We start from the raw sequence: 26,983 nt of genomic DNA on the forward strand, positions 1-26,983 counted from the left end.
GGCCAAAGGCCTGACTGGGTCACGGTGTGCAGTAGTGGAGCCTGGATCAGAAAGAGAGATGAAGTAACAAGTTCTTTATACAACGGGATGCACTGGGCTGCCTTGTTACTCAGAGTGTGGCCCGGCGGCATCAGAATTGCTAGGACACTGTCGTAAGTGCCGAATCTTGCATCTACCCAGGGCCTGCCAGTTCTCCACAGATGTAAATTTCTTCAAAAAATTTGGGGTGGACCAAATGTCACACGTGGGGGCTTCCCAGATGGCGCTAGTGGTACTGAACCAGCCTATCAATGCAGGAGGCATAAGAGCTGTGAGTTTTAGCCCTGGGTTGGGAAGATCCCCTGGAGAAGGAAATGACAACCCACTCCATTATTCTTGATTGGAGAATCCCATGGACAGAGGAGCCTGGCGGGCTACCATCCATGGGGTTGTAGAGTCAGACACAACTGAAGCAACTTAGCATTTAGCAAATGTCACTTTTCTAAATTTGTCTAAATGGAATCAACTCTGGCTCAGAATCACTGCACACCAAGATCCCCGAGTGGAGAGGGCAATGACAGCCCACTCCAGTACTCTTGCCTGGAAAATCCCATGGACGGAGGAGCCTGGTGGGCTGCAGTCCATGGGGTCGCTAAGAGTCGGACACGACTGAGCGACTAACACACATGATGAAATAATATTTTGGATATATGGGGTTAAGTAAACACTATTAAAATTAATTTCATTGTTTTTTTCTTACTCATTTTAAATGTTTACCAGAAAGGTTAAAATTCCTACGTGGTTCACATTATGAAATGGGATTCCCTGGTGGCTCAGATAGTAAAGCGTCTGCTCTCAATGCAAGAGACCGGGTTCGATCCCTGGATCATGACAAACCCCTGGACAAGGAAATAGCAACCCACTCCAGTACTCTTGCCCAGAAAATTCCATGGATGGAGGAGCCTGGTGGGCTAGTCTGTGGGGTCACAAAGAGTCGGGCACGACTGAGCGACTTCACTTTCACATTATTTCTGTTGGACACCCTCTTTCTTAGAATAAAAAGTCAGGGCCTGAAGCCCAAGTGGGCTCTTAACTCAGCCGGCCCACCCTTGTTGCTGTCCTGGGAATCCTGGAATTCCGCATCCTGGTGCCTGCTGCCCCAGCATCCTGTGAGGGCTGCAGGAGGAGGGCGAGGCCCTTTCGTTCGCTCTCTGATCTGTCTGTTGGGAGAGGGACAGGGTTACTAATGTTCCCCTTCTCTCCCATTTTACAGATGAGGAAGCTGAAGTCCAGAGAGGGGAAGCAACTTACCCGAAGCCACACAGCGAGGTCTAAGAGAGCAGGGCACCCACAGCCCCTGCCCACACCACGGGGCCTGCCGCCACCTCCCAAAGGCGAAGGAAAGCAGCAGGCAGGGTGGGAGAGAAAGGGGGCGCTCCCTGGAAGGGGCGACCACGCACCCTGACTTCTGAAGGTGCTTCTGGGCGACTGCGGTGCTGCGGCTGTCCTGTGGGCACCCCTCCGCCCCTCGTCCTGAGCTCTCATTTAGTTTTGCTGGCCTCGGTCCTCTTTCTTCTTCGTTTTGAGCTGAGCTGGGTCTTCCTTGCATCGTGTGGGCTTTCTCTAGCTGCATCACACAGGCTTCCCTTGCTGCAGTGGGCACGCTTGATTGCCCACAGGTGGGATCTTAGTTCCCCAACCAGGGATCAAACCCTAGCCCCCTGCATTGCAAGGCGGATTCTTGGCCACTGGACCATCAGGGAAGTTCCCTGGCCTCAATTTTCAATTCTTATTTTGGTTGTGGTAGGGTGTTCTTTGGCTTATTGACTCATTCATGGTCTTTATTTTGGTTTCCCTAGTGGTTTGGAGGGTAACAAAGCTGCCTATTATGCAGGACACCCGGGTTCAATCCCTGGGTCTTGGAAGATCCCCTGGAGGAGGAAATGGCAACCCACTCCAGTATTCTTGCCTGGAGAGTTTCATGGACAGAGGAGCCTGGTGGGCCACAGTCTATTCTATGGGGTCGCAAAGAGTTGGACATGACTGAGTGATTAACTCTTCAATTTTGGCTGAAACCTGCCTTAAACCCCCTGTGAAATGAGGCAGGATGCAAATAACCCGATAAAACACAGCTAACAAGGATTTCCGGGTCTCCCTGGAAAGAAGGCTGAAGAAGGGGCCCCCTCTGCCACATGGCACACAGCTGTGTACAGCCTTGGGTAGGGGTGGGGGTGATGGTAGGGTGGATACATTTTCATTTAATAAAATACAGCCCAGCCTGGGGCTGAAAGGTTGTGAGAACTCTTGGTGGACCTGGAGAGATGCTGAAAGACACAGGATCAGGTTCAATTCCCTCCAAGATCCCGTTACAACATCGGTTTCTTTCCCCCTTTCCCACACCTTGGGGGCGCACAGGGCTTTTCTGTGTGAGAAACTCTAGGAGAAGAGGATTGTGTTTCTCGGTGGAGTTTCACCAGGACTTGGGTCTAACTTTACCCTTGTCCTTATCTGCAAGCAACAGTAGAGATTTTGCAGGCAAATCAGGATGTCTTTTTAGACTGTAATAAAAATCCTGGGACGTTGCAGCTTTCCTCTTGATTTCCTTGATACCATCCCAGTTCCAGAGTTGGGGGAAAAGTCTGGGACTCCAAAACTACCTTGCTTCTGCCAGATGGAGTAGAGAACCACATCGAAGAAGGATCTGATTATGGAGAGCTGACTTCCACTGGGTCACCTCTTCCTTTAAAGAATACATCCTAAAAAAAAAAATCACTTCTAGGAAGAATGGACAAAATGGGTATTCATTGGAAGGCAGATGAAGTATCTCATGGGGACTCAGTTGCTGCTCAGTTGTATTCAACCCTTTGAGACCCCGTGGACTGTAGCCCGACAGGCTCCTCTGTCCCTGGGATTTCCCAGGCAAGAAGACTGGAGTGGGTTGCCATTTCCTTCTCCAGGGGAGCGTCCCAATCCAGGGATTGAACCCATATCTCCTGCTTGGCAGCCAGATTCCTTACCATCTGAGCCATGGGGAGCTTTACCCCATGGCAGCCATGGATTCTTTACCATCTCCCCATGGGGAGCCCACTGGGGACTGACTCGGTTGTCTTACCTTTAAAAGACTGCAGCATCGTGGTTATCTGTGCCATTTCTCGTGGGCGTCTATTTTTGGGCAGGACACTGGGCTTTGCTGTTGACACCCATTATTTTATTGAATCTTGATGGTACTCTGTGGATCGTGTGTTACTGTTCTTGTGCAGATGAAACTGAAGCTCAGGGAGGCGAGGACGTAACTTGGTCTCATGGCTGGAGGAGGTAGGTGAGAGTTTCGAGCAAGTTCCACCCATCTTCAAAGCCAGATTAGGACAGAGAGATGGGCTAGATGCATGCCAGTTCCCCTTCCAGGTCTAAAATCAGCCCTACTGATTCAAATATGATTCACTAAAGCAAGCTTGATGGGCCACATTCGGGTGACACACGTGCCCAACCAAGTTCTCCTTATTTTCATCAAATAGGCGCGTGTTTGCTAAAGATAGGCAGAGAGAAGGGGCCAGATGAGGCTGACGCCTGAGCTGCCTTCCCCAAGGGCTCTGTTCATGGGAACAGACAAACGTCCAGGACCATTCTAAGCCCACAAACGCCAACCACAGGCCTAGGTGGTACCCAGGGAACCTGCGAACCACCCTATATACCTTCCTCTCCCACATTGCCTTTCTATGCAGTGGCTTGATCCCAGGTTTGATTACCTGGTAATTTCATCCTTCAAGAACCAGCTCAGCAATACCTTTGTCTAAAATGTCCTCTTGGTCTCCCTTTCATCCCTTTGCCACGCTAGGAAGGCTTTGTCATTCCATTGCCAAGCTTCCACAGCATGCTCTTTACTTCTGGAGCAGGACACACTCAGCAGAGCAATTGGTAGTTGTTAGGAAGTCCTTGTCCAAGGATTAGAGCACCTACGACAGGTCCCTATCTTCTGCCAAATGTGACGATCATCACCAGTGGAAAAGCGTAGAAACAAAACAGTTACTTCTTCCTCAGTTGCCTACCTCCTTCCTTTTGCACAAGATAGGGTATTATATTTCAAAATGACCATTATTCTCTAAACTCAGGAAATGAAAGGCAAGTGCTATTATGTTAATGAGTTGAACCTTAGCTTAACAGATTCTGTGAAGGGCATAGAGCATTGATGCTGGGCAAAGAGAAGAGGCAAGTCTCTGAGACTAAGAAGTAAAGTTGCTGTTGTTCCGTCACTAAGTCGTGTCTGACTCTGTGACCCATGGACTGCAGCATGCCAGGCTCCTCTGTCCTCCACTGTCTCATGACCACGGAGTTGTGCAACCATCCTTTTCCTCCCCACTGCACCTTTTTGGAAGAATTCTTGCTGCCTTCCGAGTTGTTAGGATTTGGGAGGGCAAACATGGAAAAATGCCTAGAAACAAAGAAATCTAGAGTGGGGAGGGAAGTAAAGTAAAGAAAAGGGCTCTGGATCTGTGGACTTTGAGGGTGCTTGAACAGAGAGCTGACCTTGAAGGTTTTAAACACAGATACAGGACTTCCCAGGTGGCGTCAGTGATAAAGAATCCACCTACCAATGCAGGAGACTCAGGAGACTTAGGTTCAATCCTCGGGTCAGGAAGATCCCCTGGAGAAGTCAATGGCAACCTGCTCCCTTGGTGGGCTACAGTTCATGGGGTCGCAAAGAGTCAGACACAACTGAGCGACTCAGTGCGCACGTGCAGGTAAAGTGGAGTGGGCGAGTCCTGGAGGGGAGGAAAAAGAAGGAAAAATAATTTTAAGAAACACTGGAATAGACTGTGAATCTGATCATCTTTAAAGTTCTTTAAGAGCTACATGATTAGAATTCAGCGTAGTCGATTTTTGAAGCGGCATATGTTTATTAATACAAGGGACACAGAGATGGACCAAATGGCTTGGGGTCATGGGGTCTACAGAGGTCATGGGCGAAAGATGGTCCCTGTGTGTGAAAGAGACTGGTGCCCTGGGGCTGAGGAGTGAGGCAGGATGAGAAAGCTTGGGTAACAGACCAGCCAGGAGGCAGAGCGGACATCTGCCAGCCTGCCTTTTGGGGTGAAATGGGGCTGTTCTGTGTGGCTTACTGGCTTTGTGAGATTGAATGTCAGTTGACCAGGTCAGACTTCTCACTGGGTTGGGGAGAATATAATATTTTGTGGAGCACCCCCCTCCAGTGAAGCCAGGACTGTGTCTGCTATGCTGGGTCTGGATGTGTCAACCTGGCCTGGAGTTGCTTTTGGAAGCCAGGGATGGGGAGGACAGGCTTGTCACACCCCAGAGTGAGCATCTCAAGGTGGGCAGGAGGCTGGTGAGAGGGGAGGAGACAAGGGAGAAGCTAGTGAGCGCCGAGGCGGCGGTGGGTGAGCGGCGACAATTCTGGGGTGCAGAGATGGCCAAGAGGGATTTTCAGAAGAAAACTGTCCTAATGTTCAGTTTGAAATTCTTGGTTTTTCCATGATGCAAACCCGTTCTCCACCTCCCCTGGTTTTCCCCCAAATACTCAATCACGTGTACTGTCCAGGAGCAGTCCAGAGGTTCCGTGTGAGCTCCCTGTTGCGGTCGGTGTCGCTGCGGTGGAGCAAGAATTTTCTTTTCTCCTCTGAACGAAGACGCAGAAGCAAGGTTTTCAAGGAAGAGAAGACCGCAGGAATGGATCTGGTCTCCCAGTTGTTTGAAATATTGGCTGAAAGCATTGAGATTTTTATAGATTATAAAACAAAAGTTCCAATCTCATTAAGATTTCAAGGGCCTGAGTGGGGAAGATCCCCTGGAGAAGGACTTGCCAACCCAGTACTCTTGCCTGAAGAATCCCAGGGACAGAGGAGCCTGGGGGGCTATATAGTCCACAGAGTTACAAAAAGTCGGATATGACCGAAGTAATTTAGTGCACATGTGCATACACGCTTACGCACACACACACAAGGGAAAAGGTGGGGGGGTGGGATAAAGTAGAAGTTTGGGATTCAGATATACACACTACTTATATACAATAGCTAAACAGCAAGCACCCAGTATATAGTACAGGGAACCACTCGATATTTTGTAATAAGCTAAATGGGAAAAGAATCTGAGAAGTAATATATGTATATACACATGTGCACACGTATATGTGTATTTGTATAACTGAATCACTGTTGTACACTAACACAATGCCGTAAATCAGCTATATTTCAATTAAAAAATTAATTAAATAAAACAAACCTCTTTCCAGGAGTTTTGTCCAGCAAGAGGATGCAGGATATTTGGAAAGATCGCTTACTCTGGGGCTTCCCAGGTGGCTCAGTGGTAAACAGCCTACCCGGCAATGCATGAGATGCCGAAGATACAGGCTCAGTCTGTGGGTTGGGAAGATCCCCCGGGGGAGGGCATGGCAACCCAGTTCAGTGTTCTCATGGACAGTCCTGGAGGACCACAGTCCGTGAGGTCACAAAGTGTCATACACGACTAAGAGATAAAGCAACAGCACAGCACATCTCACTCACTCTATTTAAGGCTTTAATGTGAAAAAGACTCCCAAACGTTGTTAATTCTGACTATAAGAAGCCACTATACAAGGTACACTACCATAGAAATTAGTATGTATATGAAATGCACACACATATAATCTCAATTTTGCAAAAATCTACCATGGAGTAGACTGTAGTGGGTGAAGCTGTTGAATCTTATACCTCTGCTCAGGATTAGTCATATAAATCGTCCAACAAGCTCATCTATCACATCACATGCCAGGAGTTATTCGGTGTCTTATACTGCTCATATAAATCGTCTTTCGTAATAGCTTCCTTCACATCCAGCTCTGTTAACCCCCGGATGCCCATTGTGTGTGGCCAGTCTTGGAAATACACTGCTTTCTTTATGGTTGTGTTAGTGTCTAATCTGGCTAGGTTTATTTCAGTGTTTCCTCGATGTGCATGAGTGATCTGGGTGTTTACCAGAAGCTTCCTGATAAAATACTCTCTTCTCTGCTATCGTAGACTTACAGTTTACTTTAAAAATAACTCACTTGAAATTTAATAGGAGGTTTTAAGGCCACATCTGATTTCAGCTATATATATCTTAACTTTTACCAACACTCTTGGCTTATCAACCTTGGGGTTTTCTGAGTGATTGAGAGGAAACACCAGCTTGCCATTGTCTTGTGCCCTGTTAATTCATTCACTGCATATATCAAAGGGCTTCCCTGGAGGCTCAGTGGTAAAGAACTCACCTACCAATGCAGCAGATGTGAAGAGAATTGGGTTCCATCCCTGGATCGGGAAGATCCCCTGGAGAAGGAAATGGCAACCCACTCCAGTATTCTTGCCTGAAAAATCCCATGGACAGAGGAATCTGGTGGGTTACAGTCCAAGGTATTGCAAAAGATTCAGACATGATTTGGTCTAAACAACAACAATAAAATATATCAAAACTATACCAAACAAAAAACAAACTGGATTAGCCACGTAATAAACTCATCAATACATGATAACCTGAAATCATTTCAACCCAGGGGCATGAGTTTATAGGTAGAGAGTAGGAGAGACATTCTTAGCGAAAGAGGGGACAGGAAGCACAAGCCCTTTAAGGTAATTAACTAGTTTGGGTTTTTAAAAAAATTGAAAATAAAAGTCCCTGAATCAATGATAGTTATTTTCTGAACTCTAATGTAAAAGATAAATGGTGCTTCTGACTTGTTTTTTTCCAGTGGCAAATCTAAGCATCTTTTTTTGGAGGGAAAGGGAAGGGGCTAAAGCCATTGTTCAGGTTTACAAGTGAAATGTGAGCAAGAAGTCATTTGTGACATTCTCTTTTGTCTGGAAACAGTCCTGCGCAGCGTCAGTGTTCCCATTGCACAGATGAGGAAACTGAGACCCAGGAGGCAGAAGTGGAACATATTGTCACTCATCTACATCTCTCTGGCTCCCAAGTCCATCATCCTGCTGCGCTGCCCACCTCACCCTGCGCTTCCCTGCTACTTCCGCTTCTGCCTTTCTAGGCTCCTCTGGACGGGAAACCCTGTAATATCTCTGCAAGCTGTGTACCTACATTCCTACATGGCACCTCAGCTTCATTAGAAAGTAAAATGAAACTAGCTTGATCTGTCCTGATCAAGTCCTTGATCTGCCCCTCACAGCATTTGTTTTCAGTATGTGGTTGATTTCAGGATGTATGTTCAGTTGCTCAGTCCAACTCTGTGAGACCCCAAGGACTGTAGCCCACCAGGCTCCTCTGTCCATGGGATTCTCCTGGCAAGAATACTGGAGTGGGTTGCCATTTTCTCCTCCAGGGGATCTTCCCTACCCAGGGATCTAATCTAGGTCTCCCACATTGCAGGCAGATTCTTTACCAGCTGAGCCACAAGGGAAGCCCAAGAATACTGGAGTGGGTAGCCTATCTCTTCTCCAGGGGATCTTTCCAACCCAGGAATTGAACTGGGGTCTCCTGCATTGCAGGCGGATTCTTTACCAGCTGAGCTACCAGGGAAGTCCTGAACATAAGAAGAGAACAGTTGTATGTTACAAAGTCCTGCAGAGGGATTCACAGTATCAGGCAGAATTGAAGGCGGGGGATACAAGAAGCTGAGAGCAGGACAGACGGTTGAAAGTCTTCATGGAAGCAGGAAGGGCCCAGGTCTCTTCTCTAAGTAGGAACTATCCTGCCCCACCTGGTAGAAACCTGGAGGTTGGCTCTGAGCAGAGGTTAAACCAAATGGACTCTAGACTCTGGGACCTGAGACAAAAGATAAAGAAACATAGGAGCTTAATAATAATAATAATAATAATAAATGTAGATTGAGTGGGAATCTGCAAATTCAACTGTGAAATTCTCAGCCTCCAACTGTGCTATGAATGCTCACAGGCCAACTTTCAGCCCTTGATGGGAGCTTGGAGGATTCTCTGAGTGGAAATAGTCAAGCCCAAGGTAAAATATCTGCAGATTCTGACAGTCTGGGGGGAGAGGTCCCTCATCACGGCCGGGCCCAAGTCTTGTCATTTTATGGTGAAGTCCATTACTTGGTAAATCTTGCCCATACACAGGAGTCCCGGGCAGCTTTTAAAAATCTCATTCCAAATATGAACAGACAACTGAAGATCATCTGATATTTGCAAAAAACATCTAGTATGAAAAATAGGCACCTCAACAAACCATTAACAGAAAGAAACCCAGAGGAAAGAGAAACAATGTGGTAAAAAGAAGAAAATTTACAACAAGAATTAACAATAATTCCTTAGGAAGGTAAGGCAAGATATTATACCCATGAAAGGACTGTAAAGAAATATTCAGAAGAATTGAAAAAGCAACTCTTAAAAATTAAAAAATATATATATACTTCTACTAGAAAGATTAAAAAGTCAGTAAAATAGCTGGAAGGTAAAGTTGAAGCATCCCACAGAAAGTAGATAAAGGAGAAAGAAAGTAGACAAACCAGGAGAATGAGGGATGGAAACTATGAAAATAACATAAGAAAATTCCCCAGATTTTAAAGACAATATTAAGACTTTAAAAAAAGACCTTGATAAGGCATATTAGAAGAAAATTTCAGGACACTGAAAAAAAAAAGGATTAGCAATCTTCCAAAGAGAGAAACTAGTGCACCTGCAAAATATTAGGAATGAGAATGATACCACACCTCTCGGTAGCAGTACTGGGATCCAGGGATGGAGGAGCAACTTTAGACTCAGAGGGGAAGTTCCTTGCATTCCAGGGTTCTATATCCAACCCAGGATTATTCACACATGGTGCTAGAATAAAGACATTTGTAGCCATTTAAAATCTCAACCCCCCTTCTTCATAGTCCCTTTCTGAGAAGGATGTGATTCACAACAAAAAAGGCATAGAAGTAGAGACTGGGAGAGGTGGGACCCTGGAAAGAGTAAACCCCACCCAGCAGAGCAGGGAAGGGGTCCCCAGATGATGAGAAGAGATGTCCGGGCAGGACCGTCTGGCAGCAGACTCAGAAGAAACCACATCCAGAGAGCGGTAGAAAGCTGCGGAAGAGGGTTTCCAACAGAGGAACAGCTGAGGGGTGTGTTGAGACTCCCATAGGGTTTGGAAAAGAATTTGTGATGAGTTGGTAGAACATTAAGCAGATTATATGCAAGGCCATTATTAGCTCGAGGGAGAACATTTCAGAAGGGAAACCTAATTAGCTATGAATAAGATTTACACAAATCAGTCTGATAAATACCAAATACAGAGTAGATCAAATAACTATGTTAGAGAGATAAACAAAGGGGGAGGTCAGTGTGTGTGTGTGTGTGTATGTGTGTATACACACATATAGGGAGAATGAGAGCTAAATTGCAATATATAAGAAGTAATGGGGGGTAATATTTGTTGACTGGTTTCACATATGCTGTGAACTGTTGTAGTGCTTCATATTGTGTATTATTGGTTAGCCACGCAGTCGTGTCTGACTCTTTGTGACCCCATGGACTGTAGCCTTGACAGGTTTCTCTGTCCATGGGATTTTCCAGGCAAGAATACAAAATGCGGGTTGCCATTTCCTTCTCCAAGTGCTTTATATGTACTAACTTATATAGTCCACAGGAAAACAGTTCCTGAAAGAGGTACAATTTTATTCCCCATTTTGTAACAACAGAAACTGAAGCACGAACAGATCATAAATTACTGCCCTGAAGTCACACAGCTTTGAACAGAAGGCAGAAATTTGAACGTGGCCAACTGAGGGTCAGAGCCTATGTCTTCACCTACTCCACACCCCTGCTCTGCCAACTCTGCCTGCAGCCCTTTGGATCAGTGGTCGGGCTTCAGCTGCTGAATAATTGCTTGGGTTAAGGTATGAGCCCTATTAAATGCTAATGTCAGAAGGTCTAATGTATCATTCTGAAGGGGTTTATACCTTGCACAGAGAGATATAGCTATTGTCTCAGCTGTCTATGGCAGAGACCCAAAGATAAAGTGCCTGAAGGAAACATGGAAGCTTAGTTCCCTCTTGGGTAAAGTCCAAGGTGGCCAGATATCTCTGCTCTGCAAGGCTGTCAGGGCCCATGTAGGTGCTTCTGTCTCAGAGCTCTGCCGTGTCTAAGACGCTGTCTCTGATGGCTCACTGTATACCCAGCTGGCAAGCTCCTCCTTAATGAAGGAGTGATTAAAAAGGGAGCATATGCCGTTCTTTGGAGCACGTGTCCCAGAAGATGCTTGTATATCTTGTACTTTACAGCCATTGGCCAGATCCAAGTCACATGGCTGCAAGGAAGGCTGGGTGTGGATGTTTTTATTGTAGCTGCAGAAGGAGGGTATAGTGTATCTTCATCACCTAACTCGACCCTTGTGAGAAAGCTTCCTAATTCAAGCCCTCTGACCTTGTCTCATTGTGTCCTGGGATGTGTTTTAAGTATAAAGAGCATCCCTTTCTGCTTTCATCAAAAGTCAGTGTTACTGGGGCGACACTGGAATAGGGAAAAAGCCAGTTGTCCGTGTCGTGGCATAAACACTCACCTCTCCCCTTCTCTGTTATTCTTCATTAATAAAACCCACTTGGGTTTTGAAACCCTTGGTGGTACAGGCTTTGTGATGTTGGAGCAGTAACTGAATCTCTCTAAACCAGTGGTTCTCAAGCAGCATAATCTTGCCCCCTGGGAGACATCTGGTAATGTCCGGGACCTTTTTGGTTGCCCCAGTTGGGGGAAGGGGTATTACTGACATCTGGTGGGAGGAGACTAGGGGTCTGCTGAACATCCTACAACACACAGGACAGCCCTGCTCTGTAAAGAATTATCTGTTCCCAAATAGGGCTGAGTCGATAAGTTCTGTTCTAAACTTTGGTTCTTTCCAGAAAACTGGGGAGACAGCAGTATGTGCTTCATGGACTGTAGGTAAAGATTCACTGGCTCTTATTGGCTTCCCTGGCTTTGATTCTAAAGTGTCTGCCTGCAATGCGGGGACCTGGGTTTGAACCCAGGGTTGGGAAGATCCCCTGGAGAAGGAAATGGAAACCCACTCCAGTATTCTTGCCTGGAAAATCCCACGGATGGAGGAGCCTGGCGGGCTACAGACCATGGGGTTGCAAAGAATCGGACACGACTGGGCAACTTCACTTTCACTTTATAAAGGCTTTACGGAATGCCTGGCCCTTGGAGGGGTCCTCCTCTGCGCTCAGGGGTTCCTCATCTTCTCTTCTCTGCCTGGCTTCTCTAGACTTACCTTCTCACCATCTTTGACTCACAGTATGTATGTCTCTTGGGAAGGGAAGTGAGAGACATTAAATTTTATCAAAGAACTATTAGATGCCAAGATTTTTTTAACACAAATCACCTCATGGAAAACTCTCCAAAACTGTGTAGGGTTCATATTCCTGTCCCTGATTTGCAAACAGGCCAATGTGTTCAAGGCGACTTCCCCAACACCCTCAGGAAAATGGAGTTGATGAGCAGGAGGGTGAAGATTGTGCCCTGTGCCATGGAAAGTCTGGGAGGTTAGAGGGAATCTGAAGAGCTAAAATGCTCTGGGTGGAAATCAGGAGAGATGGATGTGAAACAAGATGCAGATATGGGAGGGCAGGGAGCTGAAGCACAGACCACCCCCCACCTCCCCACTCACCTCAGACGGGGTTTTCCAAGGCAGGTTTTACTTCAACTTATTCAGGAGGCTCAGCCATGCTGTCTTGTTCCCACACAATGACGGGCAGGCTTGTCTTTTTTTCGTTGTTGAATCCTAGGGGTTGGGGTTTGTGTTAATTTCCTAGGGTTATTATTATAACAAAGACAAACCTAGAGAGTGTATCGAAAAGCAGAGACATCACTTTGCCAACAAAGTCTGTATAGTCAAAGGTGTGGTTTTTCCAGTAGCCCTGTATGGATGTGAGAGCTGGACCATAAAGAAAGCTGAGTGCCAAAGAATTGATGCTTTTGAACTGTGGTGTTGGAGAAGACTCTTGAGAGTCCCTTGGACAGCAAGGAGATCCAACCAGTCCATCTTAAAAGAAATCAATTCTGAATATTCAGTGGAAGAATAATGTTGAAGCTGAAACTCCAATACTTTGGCCACATGATTGAAAGAGATGACTCACTGGAAAAGACCCTGATGCTAGGAAAGCTTGAAGGCAGGAGAAGGGGACCACAGAGGATGAGATGGCTGGATGGCATCACCACCTCGATGAACATGAGCTTGAGTGAACCCCCAGGAGATAGTGGAGGACAGAGGAGCCTGGCATGCTGCAGTCCATAGGGTCACAAAATGTTGGACATGAGTTAACTGCTGAACAACAACAGAAATTATAAAAAATCACCACAAACTTGGTGACTTAACATAAACGTGTCCTCTCGCAATTCTGGAGGGCAGGATTCTGGAATCAACGTGTCACCAGTACTGTGCTCCCTCTGAGGTCTCTAGGGAAGAATGTTTCTAGCTTCTGGTAGGTTCTAGCGATCCTTGGCATCCCTTGGCTAATGGCAGTATAACTCTGCCCCTGCCTCTATCTTTACGTGGCCTTCTTTCCTGTATGGCTAGTTTCCCTGTCTCCATCTTTTCTCATGGCCAGTCATTGGATTATGGCTCACCGTAACCCAGTAGACCCTCATCTTAACTGGATTTCATCTGGTCTGACTTCCAAATAAGGTCACATTCACTGCTGTCCTCAGTTAGCACTCAAATGTATCTTTGTTTGGGACAAAATTTAACACACAACATGGTCTAAACAATGTACGTATTTTTAATTAAAAATATAAAAAAATTTTGGTTGCATTTTGCATCAGGTGGGATCTTAGATCCCCCCACCAGGAATTGAACCTGTACCGCTATAGTGGAAGGCGAAGTCATAACCCCTGGAGAGCTAGGGAATTCCTAAACAATAGCTTTAATGGATGAAAGCGAAATCATATTTTCTTAGAATAAATTTATTGTTCAGTCGCCAACGGTGTCCGACTCTTTGTGGCCCCATGGACTGTAGCACACCAGGCTCCTCTGCAGTGCACCATCTCCCAGAGTTTGCTCAAACTCATCACACTGAGTCAGTGATGCTATCTAGCCGCCTCATCCTCTGCGTCCCCCTTCTCCTCCTGCCCTCTATCCTACACTTTATAAACCAATGGTGACTTTGAATGTCTAAGAGAGCTCAAAGTACACTTCCGGGATCCTGACAACGCTGGTCCCTTCTCAAGAGAGGAGACTCCCACCACTCTTTTCCACCCACCAAACCAGCTCCTTGATACCTTCAATGTTTCAATACAGGCAAACTCTACAAGAACTTGCTTTAGAATTTGAAAACAATAATTTAGGAGAGAGGAAGGTTATTTATTTATTTTTCCTCTGTTTATGTTTTTCAGTGGAGAAGGAAATGGCAACCCGCCCCAGAATTCTTGCCTGGAGAATCCCATGGACAGGGGAGCCTGGTGGGCTACAGTCCATAGGGTCACAACGAGTTGGACATGACTGAATCGACTTAGCATGCATGCATGCTTTTTTAAATTGAAAGATTACAGATAAGAGCTCTTTGATTTTTGGAGTCAGTTTGAAAAGAAAGACTTGCCTGGTGGTTCAGACAGTAAAGAATCTGCCTGCAATGCAGGGTATCCGAGTTCAATCCCTGGGTTGGAAAAAGCCCCCTGGAGAAGGAAATGGCAACCATTTCCAGTATTCTTGCCTGGGATATCCCAAGGACAGAGGATTTTTATCTGGTCTTTATATGGTGTGTTTGCACAGAAAGTCTTCATTATGCCAGTCAAGGCAAAAGCCTTTTACAATGATCTCTGCATCATGTTTTCCCTTCAAGACAAAGAGGAACATTTATGCAATTAAAAGAGACTGATTGAAAAAAATCTGTGTCTGGCAGAAGCTTCGATTTATGCATTCCAGCTCAAATGACCGGGGGACATTAGGAAGTTGCAAAACTGGGCAAAATCACTGCCCCCCCAACCCAGAACATATTTTGAAGAGAAAAAAGGAGGTGGATTTCCCAGCCTTCAGCAGCCCGGCCCTCTCCTCGTCAGTCTGCAGGAGAGCCAGGGCAGCTCCCTCAGGCCCTAATCAACTTGCTCAAACAGGCTGCAAAATCGATCTGACAGCCCATGAAAGGGAGTTTGGAGGCGCGGAGGGGAGGCACCAGGGAGGGCTGAGACGCGGTAACGCGAAATTCTGTGTTTTCAAGGATATCACCGTGTTTGCCTATGTCAAGGGCTGCGACAGCAGAAGGGGCCTCTGATCTTTCGGCTACAAACTAGTCGTGACAAGAACGCTACAGTGTGTGTGTATGTGTGTGTGTGTGTGTATGGGGGTGTCTTTTGAGTCCTGGGCTTGGAAACATTTATTCAAATTGGTGGGGAAGAAAGGTCTTTCGGACTGAAGACTAAATCCCTTTGACATGAAGAGTAAAAGCAGTTAACAGCTGTTGATCGTATGCTGAATTGTTGGACACATTCAGTTGTTTCTTTTAATCACTATGATAATCCTTGTTGTTTAGTCGCTCAGTCGTGTCCTGGCAGTGGTAAAAAAACAAAAACAAAAACAAAAAAACAACTGCCTCTCAGTACAGGAGAGTCAGGAGACCTGGGTTCGATTCCTGGGCCAGGAAGGTCCCCTGGAGGAGCGAATGGCAACCCACTCCAGTATTCTTGCCTGGAGAATTCCATGGACTGGGGAGCCTCAAGGGCTATGGTCCATAGGTCACAAAGAGTTGGACAGAGAGACTTGAGAGCAGCAGGGATATTCAAAATATTTAACCACCAGAAAGGCACAGGCAATGACCATTTAGAAGAGCTGGTCCCAGAAAAGTTAGGTAGGTAGCACCAGCTTGGAGGTGCCCTCAGGAAGCTTAAGGCAGGTACTTTTATCTTTAATTTTAAAAAAGTTTAAAAGTAGTCAGTTTTATTTTACTTAGATTTGAAAATATTTTAACAGAAGTAGAAATGAAGGAATCATTGAACTTTATTTATTTGTTTGTTGGCTGCCTATGAGCCTACAATTATTTTTTTCATGACTTACCAGGTGGCTCAGTGGTAAAGAATCCACCTGCCAATGTGGGAGACTCAGGAGACATGAGCTCGATCCCTGGGTGGGGAAGATTCCCTGGAGGAGGAAATGGCAGCCCACTCCAGGGCTCTTGCCTGGGAAATCCCATGGACAGAGGAGCCTGGAGGTCTACAGTCCATGGGGTCTCAAAGAGCCAGACACAACTGAGTGACTGAGCATGCACACTTTTATTCAACAACCATTGGTGGTTCTTCTACCTGAAGTGTAAGGAATATGAGAAAGACACTGTCTTTATACACACTTTAGGCCCCAAATAAGCATAGCCTCACAAACTGGTATTCCCCCCACCTTTAGTTACTCTGAGCATGTGTGTGTGTGTGTGCCTGTGTGTGTTTGAAAGGGAAGTCTCTCTGTTTGTATTCTTTCCTCAAAATGTGTGAGGGTCTATGCTCCTCACTGCATAAACAAAATGTACGCTGGATGAAGAGTGCGTTAGGAGGATATCCTCACAGGTCAGAGAAGCACCCTTGAGCTCCCTCCCAAACTTGTCTGTCCATTGGCTTTGAGGAAGCTACTATTTTAAATCGATGCAAAGTATTTCAGTCTTAGGATTTCAATACCAGGCAAGTCATCTCTATTGGGAAGGAGAGTTGGTTTCCCCTAAGACAGACAGCTCATAGTGTATGACTTAGGATTTGAACTCAGCTCTCTTCACTCCAAAAAAACCACTTTTTCTACCATTCTACACTCTCATCCACGCACTCCATCTTTTCTGCAAGGGCAGAGGCTGCAAACCTGCCTGAAAAAAGGGACTCTAACACACTCTCTTACAAGAAGTAAGAATTGTCAAAGCTTTCCTGTGAAAATGTTTGTCGAGATGATGAAGGATTTTCCCAACAACTTTGAGAGTTGGAATATGAATCATGAGGGCTGTGCTCAGTATTTCAAAAGGCTGCTGGGTCACCAAAAACGTGTTGCCAACGTCTATCATTTCCCCAGTGCCCCCTTTATAAGGGGGGAAAACATTAAGACTTATGATATGGGACTTCCCTGGTGGTCCAGTGGCTAAGACTCTTGCTTCCTGTGAAGGGGCCAAGTTCCATCCCTGGTCAGGGAACTAGATTATACACACTGCAACTAGAACCCGGTGCAGCAAATAAATAAAAATGAAGTGAAAATGAAAGTCACTCAGTCGTGTCCCACTCTTTGAGACCCTATGGACTGTATAGTCCACGGAATTCTCCAGGCCAGAATACTGGAGTAGGTAGCTTTTCCCTTCTCCAGGGGATTTTTCCAACCCAGGGATCAAACCTAGGTCTCCCGCATTGCAGGTGCATTCTTTACCAGCTGAGCCACCAGGGAAGCCCAAGAATACTGGAGTGGGTAGCCTATCCTTTCTCCAGCGGATCTTCCCGACAGAGGAATCGAACCGGGATCTCCTGCATTGCAGGCAGATTCTTTACCAACTGATCTATCAGGGAAGCCCTGATAAATAAAAAGTAAGTATTAAAAAAAAAAGAGTTATGACCTAGATGCTCTTCTGGGGAAAGGATAGTGTTCTGAGAAATACTTTGAGAAAATACCATTTATGACTTAAAGCATATTTTGCAAACTTTAGTTAAAATGTTGGTTTCCTAATACAGAAAAGATTGCATTTGGGACTTCATGGATTAGTAGTATTGCATGGCTTTTTCTTTATGAGTTGATTCAAGTGGCCTTAAACTTGTGTCACTTGGATACATTCTGATACATACAACAAAGCACCATCAATACTTTTAACAGACAACCCCAAACCAACAACAACAACAACAAAAAAGAACATTGATGGAGATTCAAGGAGAATGCCCACTCCATCCATCCTGTTGAAACAGATGAGACACGTAGCATTCTTTTCATCTTCTTTTTTCAAGTGAGAGGAAAAACCAATACTCCTCTTCAAATACAAACAGAAATTTACTCAGCAGCTCAGAACAAGTCAAGTCCAGAATGGACATACTTGCCTCCCCAGGGATCAGCTTAGCTCTTTTATGTCTATTTAAAAACCTGTGAATGTATGCTTCCTGCTGTTCTCTGGCAGGTTTGAATTGCATACATCTTGCTACACTGTATTTTTCTCACTGAGCCTCTACTACAATATATCCTTTCCTTCTTACAGATTCAAACCCCGTCTGTGATAATCAGAATTGTAGAATTGGAAGGCCGTTCCCAAAGTGGATCTGCACATCCTCCAGTGGTAAAGCAGATGACCATAGGTGATAGGAGGTAATTACCTATCCTTATTTTAATGGCCATGTGTGTATTTTAATGAGTATGAGAACACAGAATTGGAACATGAAGCTGTGATTGCATAGCTATGACTGCTTGGGACTATGAAGCTATTTATGGTCAATTAAAAGATGCTGAGAAAATAATGATCAAAATAATATATGAATATAATCAAGAGCCTGAACTATCTGGGAGACGATTCTATCCAGGTGAAATAGCATCCCTGAACATCTTCCATACTATGGTCTCAGCAGATGCACAACCAGCTTCTGCCCTTGAGGGAAAGAGGTAACTCTGGGAGTGCAGGGTGAGTCGGTGGAGAGGTTGGGCTTTAGAAGAGCAAATGCTTTTCCTTAAGTTCGATCAGCCTGATATGCTATTCTCAAAGGGAATTCACAAACCCATTTTCTCTACTTGCCTACGTAAAACACAAATTTGAGATTCAGATCTCATCACTAATCTGAGGATGAGTTACTTCCATTGGAGCTATTTCTCCAACGTGCTAAGTTGCTTTAGTCGTGTCTGACTTTTTGAAACCCCATGGACTGTAGCCTGTAGCCTGCCAGGCTTCTCTGTCCATGGGATTCTCCAGGCAAGAATACTGGAGTGGGTTGCCGTTTCCTCCTTCAGGGGATCTTCCTGACCCAGGGATCGAACCCGCGTCTCTTCATTCTCCTGCACTGCCAGGCGGGTTCTTTACCCACTCGTGCCGCCTGGGAAGTCCCGCTTCTCCAATACCAGTGCTTCCTGCAGGTCAAGGAAAAGGGCAAATGTCGACCTGGCCATCCATCAGCTGCCTGCGGCCACACTCACGTTCTCTTCATGAGTGTAGGCTGGTATGGTTTTATCTCAACTGTGCCTTTGAAGAAAATGGGAAGGATTTTTTATTGTTAAGGAGTGAATCTACACTGAATATGTGGCATCCTCCCCATGGTGTTTGGAGAAGGAAAGGGCCACCTACTCCAGTATTCTTGCCTGGGAAATCCCAAGGACAGAACTGTAGCCTCATGGGCTACAGTTCATGGGGTTGCAAAGAGGCGGACGCGACTGAGCGACTAAACACAACAACAACTACCTTGGTGTTATTTAGACTTTTGAGAATGTACAGTGGACTGACTGTTGCACTTGTTTTGACTCGACCACGGCTTCTGTCCTTAGCGCTCGATAAAAACAGAGAGGAATGTGGAGTGGATCTGTTCACACTCCAGCTGATACTGATAAAGAAGGTTGAGTGCTGAAGAGCTGATCCTTCCCAACCGTGGCGCTGGAAAAGACTTGAGAAGCCTGGCGTGCCGCAGTCCATGGGGTCACAAAGAGTTGGACACGGCTGAGCAACTGAACAGCAGCAGCTGATACTTAGAACCTCCTCTCTGCCAAGGCTATGCTTTCAAGGGAAAAAGAGTTGGATCAATGAACTTTGAAGTCCATTTCAGTATTACCTCCTCCATGAAGTCTTCCCTGTCGTATCTCATCCTTGTCTTTGTTCTTTGATCTCCTGTGTCTTTTCATCTGCACCGCTTTTCCAGGTAAGGACACTGCTAACTGAGTTTTGGCTTAATCCACTTCTTTTGTGCACCCTGCACAAAGCCCTGCTCGGTGCTTTGTGTAAAAGAGCAAACCAGAAAAATGGAAATGGGGCTGAGGAAAAAGGAAGAAGTGCAGAGATGGTACTCAATTCAGCAGGACAGGGCCAGGTGGTCACATAAATGGCTCTGGAGATGAATGTGTCCAGCTGGCTCCGAGGGGACATTTACGGAGCACTCAGTAGCCGAGTGCTGGCTGAGCATGGAGTGTGCCTGCTCTAGAGGGAAGGTTGGCCTGCGTCTGCGTGATCACAGTTGAATGTGCCGATTATTCCAGGGTGTGTTAAATGGGGTCCAAATGTGTATCAGGTCACACCTTATGGTCAGAGGTTGACGTGTCCTTAACCCTCTGAGTTGGGATCGTTAGGGATGACCGTTTTCATATCACTGTGGCTTTTGTGAAATCTAGAGGGTTTGTTCACAAGACTGTAAATGCCTAATGGAACTGGGTGGAAGAGCAAGGACTTGGCTGTACCTTGCTTGACTCAGAAACAAAAGCAGATGACCAGCTTTTTTACGTATTATGGCCTGGATACAGAGGATGGGGGACAGTGGTTGGCACCATGTTCAGCACCATAGCAGAGGGGGAAAACATGGTCTTTGCTGTCAACAGGTGGGGCTGGGAGCTTGTCTTTGTCATGTAAAGCTTGTGTTACCTCAGGCAAGTTATTTAATCTTTCTAAAGTCTAGTCTAGTGTTTTCATTGGAAATGGATTTTATTTATTTCATTAAAAAAAAATTAATTGTATGTGTGTGTGCTTAGTCTCTCGGTTGTGTCTGACTCTTTGTACCCCCCTGGACAGTTGCCCACCAGCCTCCTTTGTCCATGGGATTCTCCAGACAAGAATACTGGAGTGGGTAGCCATGCCCTCCTCCAGGGGATCTTCCCAGCCCAGGGATCGAACTCAGGTGTCCTGCATTGCAGACGGATTCTTTACCATCTGAGTCACCAGGGAAGCCCAATTATATATTGACAGAAATTGCAGAAATATTACAGAGGTCTTGTGTATTCTCACCTCAATTTCCCCTCAACAGTTATATCTTACATGATTCTAATACAGTATCAAACAAGAAAACTGACATTGGTACAATGTGGGTGTAATTCTGTGGCATTTTATCATGTGAGATCTAGCTAATCCCCCAGCTCGTCATTCACAGTTATTCCGTCACCACAAAGATTTCTCTGCCCCCTCATAGTCACAACCACCACGCTCACCCCCATCATTCCTAAGCTCTGGCAACTACTCATGCCTTGAAAAATGGATTTTAAAACACCCGGTCCAGCCCTCAGTTAATATTGTTTTGATTATTATTTTAATTCTGGATCTCATTTGGTCCTATGACAACTTTATAAGTGCTGATCCACATCCGTATTTTATAGATGAGGAAGCCAAGCCCTTAGAGGGTTGGTGAGCATAACTGAATTGCCCATGGCCACAAAGAGGCTGAGGTGGGTTTTGAACTCGTGTCCCCCATCCAGTGACTGACTTCACTAACTCACGTGGGTAACTGTGACTACTAGTAAATTGTTTTGTACAACCTGCACAAACATTGTGGCTACTCCCTTCCAAAATGGTGGAGACACTCACAAGAGTTTAAGAGATATCTCTGTCTTCCCTTAGGAGTGCTCCACTCCAGGTTCAAAGTTCAGTAACTACTTGGAGAGTTGTCTTAGAGCAGACACGTCACTTTTCTCTCCAGGCTTTTTTTAATATCTCACCTAGAAATGAAGAGAGCTAAACTCTGAAGGGTAACCTCTTGGCTCTAACACTTAACAGAACACAAAAGACAGAGATATTCTATTGGGGGAGAAAAATCTTGTGAGGATCAGTAAAGACAAAGACAGGAACAGGAAAACCACTAGAGCTTGATGGCTGAAATCGAGTGAACGTCGCTCAGTTGCGTCTGACTCTTTGCGACCCCATGGACTGTCAGGCTCCTCTGTCCATGGGATTCTCCAGGCAAGAATATTGGAGTGGGTTGTCATTTCCTTCTCCAGGGGATCTTCCTGACCCAGGGATCGAACCCAAGTCTCCCACACTGCAGGCAGACTCTTTACCGTGTAAGCTACAAGGGAAGTCTGCCTGATAGTCGAGGAACTATAAATAATGTGGATAGGGTGGAAGAGAAAGTTCAGCATGAAGGGGAAATGAGAGAGATCTGGAGTGGCTGGGGACTTTATCTAGAAGATTCTCACAGTTCTCAGAAAGCGTAAATGGTCTTTCAGTGAAGAGTGTAATTATTTGACTCAGAATTGTGTACAGGATACTGTGTATGGGAATGTGTGTGTGTCTGTGACAGTAGATGGACACAATTTATAAGCAGGAAGGAGTTGGAGAGCGAGCCTCTAGCTTCCCGTCTACCACTGCTAGGAAACACACTGGTCCATTTTGGTTTGGAGATTCTAGAATCTAAACAGAATTTGGGTTGAGACCCGAGGGTGGGTGTGTGCGGGTGAGAATATAAGAGCTGACTTGTGTTGATGGACTCTGAGAGGAGTCGTTTAAACTGTAAAAGCAAGATATGAGTCAGGCTCATCTTCTGTCTCTCCCGGCTGCCCCCAGAGGGAAGAGGCAATGGCTGAGTACATCCATTCCAATAAATAAATAAATACACATTTTGCAATGATTGCTGTCTGCCAATATTTAATACACCTCCCAAGTGGGGAAAATGGCTTACAGTCTCTCACCATCTTGCTTGCTCCCACTGTCTTCCCAGCTCCTCTCTCGGTCAAGACTGAAGGCTTTGGGAGTCAGTTGAGACATTGCTTTCCCCATTATCAAATCATAGACCTGCTCTCTAAATATTCCCTACTTCTGATAGTGCTAAGTGAGGTCTCCCAGGCTTCAGCTAGGGATATGTTTTTTTTGTCACCATGCTGATGGCCTCACAGATCGTGTAGAATCCGTGGGACGTTGAGACATGAGGGAGAGGAGACTTCTCTGCCAGTCTGCCAAGAAGTGGGGTGGGAAACAGGGAAGAGAACCCCGGAATTGCTAAAATCGGTCCATTGGAGTGGAAAGGGGGAGGGTGGTTAGCTTTTGTAAACCATCCAAGCCCATTTCCATAAACGATGAACATTTGGATTGAAACAGGATCTTGGCTTCCCTTTCGCTCCAAATGGCCAGGGAGAAGGGAACACTGGCTCATTGGGTCCTAGGGAGAGAAACCTGGCACCCTGCCCAGAATGATGATTTTACATCTTAGAGAAACGACGGAGGGAAGACATCCCACAAGAAGCTGTTGATGAGTGAAGCGTGCATTTGTTCCAAATGCCCTTTCCCGGCTGAGCCCCACCCCTCCATTTCAGAGCTTCCCGGCTGCCCAGTAGCCTTGTTGAGGACAGTTTCTAGTGGATTTCACTTTGAAGAGTTTCAAAGTAATTCTGCTAATGTAAGAGCTGTTCCTATTTTATGGATCAGAAAGCATTTGAAATCTGTCCTTTAGCCCAGTTAAGAGCATCAGAAAAAAAAAAAAAAAGCAGGCTTTTATAATAGCTAACTTACTCTTTGCCAGAACTGTTTTGAGTACTTTAAAAAATATTAACTCATTTAATCCTCACAACAAACAGCCCTTGGAGGTATGTGCATTTATTATCTCCATTTTCACAGATGAGAAAAACTGTAAGCAATTTGCCCGAGGTCACATAACTAATAAGCGATGGAGCCAGGGTTTCTTTCCAAGCTGTCTGACTCCATAGCCCACACTTTGAAGCTCACTACTCCATGAGCAAAGATCCCTACTTCCATGGGTTGTTCTTGAGAGCGAATGAAATCATCAGTAAGGGTCAGTCAGTTCAGTTCAGTCGCTCAGTCATGTCTGACTATTTGTGACCCCATGAATCGCAGCACGCCAGGCCTCCCTGTCCATCACCAACTCCCGGAGTTTACTCAAACTCATGCCCATCGAGTCGGTGATGCCATCCAGCCATCTCATCCTCTGTCGTCCCCTTCTCCTCCTGCCCCCAATCCCTCCCAGCGTCAGGGTCTCTTCCAATGAGTCAACTCTTCGCATGAGGTGGCCAAAGTACTGGAGTTTCAGCTTCAGCATCAGTCCTTCCAGTGAACACCCAGGACTGATCTCCTTTAGGATGGACTGGTGGGATCTCCTTACAGTAAGGGTAAGCCACAATAATTAAATACATGGCGATGCGTGCTCGGGTGTGTCCGACACTTAGCGACCCCACGAATTGTGGCCCACCAGGCTCTTCTGTCCGTGGGATTACCCAGGCAAGAATACTGGGATGGGTTGCTGTTTCCTCCTCCAGGGAATCTTCCCAACACAGAGATCGAACCTGCGTCTCTTGTGTCTCCCACATTGGTAGGCGGATTTTCTACCACTGCACCACTGTCAAATATTTGAGTGTTGCTTCTGTTAATGCTTCTGACTCCAAAATCACAATGTCAAGAGCTTGTCTTCCTTCCTTCCTCTCTTCTTTCCTTCCTTGCATTTTTAATTCATTACTAACCAGGGGATTTTTGGCAAAAACTAACTCCTGTGGCTGGCGATTTTTATTTTGGCTGGCCAAAAAATCTGTTATGTCACTAACACTTTGCAGGTTGTTACATTCAATAGGTACACCTCACACACCTGTAAAGTCTTCCCCAGCATCTTGAGTTTCATTTTCACTTTCCTTATCAGAATCAATCCCTAAAGATTTTTGTCTTTTTGCTGTTCTAAAATTCACATCGTCTGAATGAGAACTATATTCTGAAGAACTGTCATCTTCTGAAACACTAGCATATGTCATTCAGGCAATTGGAGACAGTATCTGCATAAAATTCACTAAAAAATAATCTTCACTCAAAATTTCAGGACGCATCATTTTTGAAAATTTTTTGGTAATAAACTTGCATTTATACTATACATAATGTTGGAACAAAAATGTAACGGAGCCCAGTGTGAAGGATAACAACGGTCATAAGTTGTATAATGAACCTTTGATCAATTTTAAGCTCTAACAACTTCCCACCATGATGTTAATTGTATCACTCTCTAAAAACATATTGATATGTCTCTGGTCAATAATGTTTGGGTAACAAGAGATGTATTAATAGGTCTCTGGTCAATAACGTGTTAAAAGGCTCCTGAATGGGCTCAAGAATCCAGTCCCCTATGCTAATCAACAGGAAATGGAAGGCAGGCAGGGAGGAAGGAAGGAACATGATGCTTTCCTTTCCTGTTTTAGTCCTTCTTCCCTCAATTCTTCCTCCAGAGCCCACACTTTCAATTAAACGTCTCCCCCATAAACCTTGTCTCAGACTCTGCTATCAGAGGAACCCAGGCTAAGATTTTGTCTTTCCCTTCCATCCTCCCTTTCTTCCTTCTCTCCTAATTCTTTTTTTTTTTTTTTCCAGAGTGATATTGTTCTGTTTTCTTGGATAAAGAAATATTTTGAGCTTATTAGAAGCATCTGGTTGAGAAGCCCAAGTTCAAATATAGCAGATTTGGAGCTAGTCCTGGCTGAGATGGTAAAGAATCTGCCTGCATTGTGGGAGACGCTGGTTCAATCCCTGGGTCAGGAAGGTCTCCTGGAGAACGGCATGGCTACCCACTCCAGTATTCTTACCTGGAGAATTCCATGGACAGAGGAGACTGGTGGGCTACAGTCTATGGGGTTGCAAAGAGTAGGACACAACTGAGTGACTAATTCTTTCACTGGCCAACAGCCTGGGATACAATGGGATTTCTATAAAAGTTTAATTTATTTTTTCAGAAGTTGCCCAATCCTCCAAATACCCAAAGTGTAAAGTATATTTTTACATTAGCAAAGTTATAAAGTTATGGTTTCATTTTTCTTTATTAATTTACATTTGCTGTCCTCTAGGTCTTACTTCATCGCATGTGGAATTTCACTAGTTCAAGAAGACAAGAAAGGGAGGGGAAACACTTTATTATATATTGTGTGCTCAGTTGCTTAATCGTGTCTGACTCTTTGAGACCCCTGTGGACTGTAGCCCCCCAGGCTCCTCTGTCCATGGGACTCTCTAGGCAAGTATACTGGAGACAGTTGCCGTTTCCTCCTCCAGAGGATCTTCCCAACCCAGGGATCAAACCTGCAACTCCTGCATGGGCAGGTGGATTCTTTCACCACTGTGTCACCTGAGAAGTCCCCGTTGTATATTATTGTCAATTTTGGCATGTCGGAAAGGTTTTTTTTTTTTTTTACTCAAATTACAATTTTGAGGATCACTGGTCCACTGATCTTTCTGTCTCTTTATATTCTTGATGCAGACCAGGAATGAACATTTGCAGGAAGAGACTGTTTAGCCAGTGGACTAGGAGATGGCAAGGCTTAAGTAGGTCCAGCTGGCAAGGCTTTGACAAGCGTGTCCTGTGAAATGAAATCTTCCCACCAGAAGATGAAAAGTGAGAAAGAGAAAGTAAAACATGGAGATTTGAACAGTGGGGGAAAGGCAGCTCCCTGGAGAATTAGAGACAAGACTAAAAATCTAGAATACTGATATTTGTGCTTTATATTATAGGAGTAGTTTGTAGTTTCATTTATAAATTGACTAATTTCTCATTAGTTGAGTGTCTGCTATGTGATGGGAACTCTACCAGAGATATCTGTCAATATTATATCAATTAATTGTAATTGAGAGTTGTAGTCTGTGACCTTCTTAACTGTGTAAACTTGTTTTCTTTTTCTTTTTTTCATATCTAACATAACCAAGCAGTGATTGTAAGGCATGCTTGTCAACATTCTTAACTGCCTTTCTAAGTCTGAGAAATTTCCTCCAGTATACGTTTAGTTGTCACCTAGATGAAACCAGAAATTCACCTTCCATGCTTTCCTTGCTGGAATGTGACTTCAGCTCTGGATAGATACAACTGCATGAGATTTCAGTTCAAAAGCTAGCAAAGTGAAGACTCATATGCTGAGCAAGATCCATCCTGGTGAAGCCAGGGTCAGGATCATCCAGCGGGCCGAGGTGCCCGAAGCAGAGTTTCTAGTGGTGCCGTCCGGCAGCAGACATGGCATCATGGTATCTGAGCCCGGAAGCGGTCGCCCTGGGGTCAGCGGGAAAGCAGCCCTTTGCTGTAACATGGACGTTATTACCAGATGAGTGTGTGCGTGCCTGCTCAGTTGTGTCCGACTCTTGCAACCCCGTGGACTATAGCTCGCCTTGTTCCTCTATCCATGGGACTTCCCAGGCAAGAATACTAGAGCAGGTTGCATTCCTTCCCGACCCAGGGACTGAACCTGCATC

The sequence above is a fragment of the Cervus canadensis genome, chromosome 26, assembly GCF_019320065.1.
Source record: "Cervus canadensis isolate Bull #8, Minnesota chromosome 26, ASM1932006v1, whole genome shotgun sequence".
Taxonomy (NCBI): domain Eukaryota; kingdom Metazoa; phylum Chordata; class Mammalia; order Artiodactyla; family Cervidae; genus Cervus; species Cervus canadensis.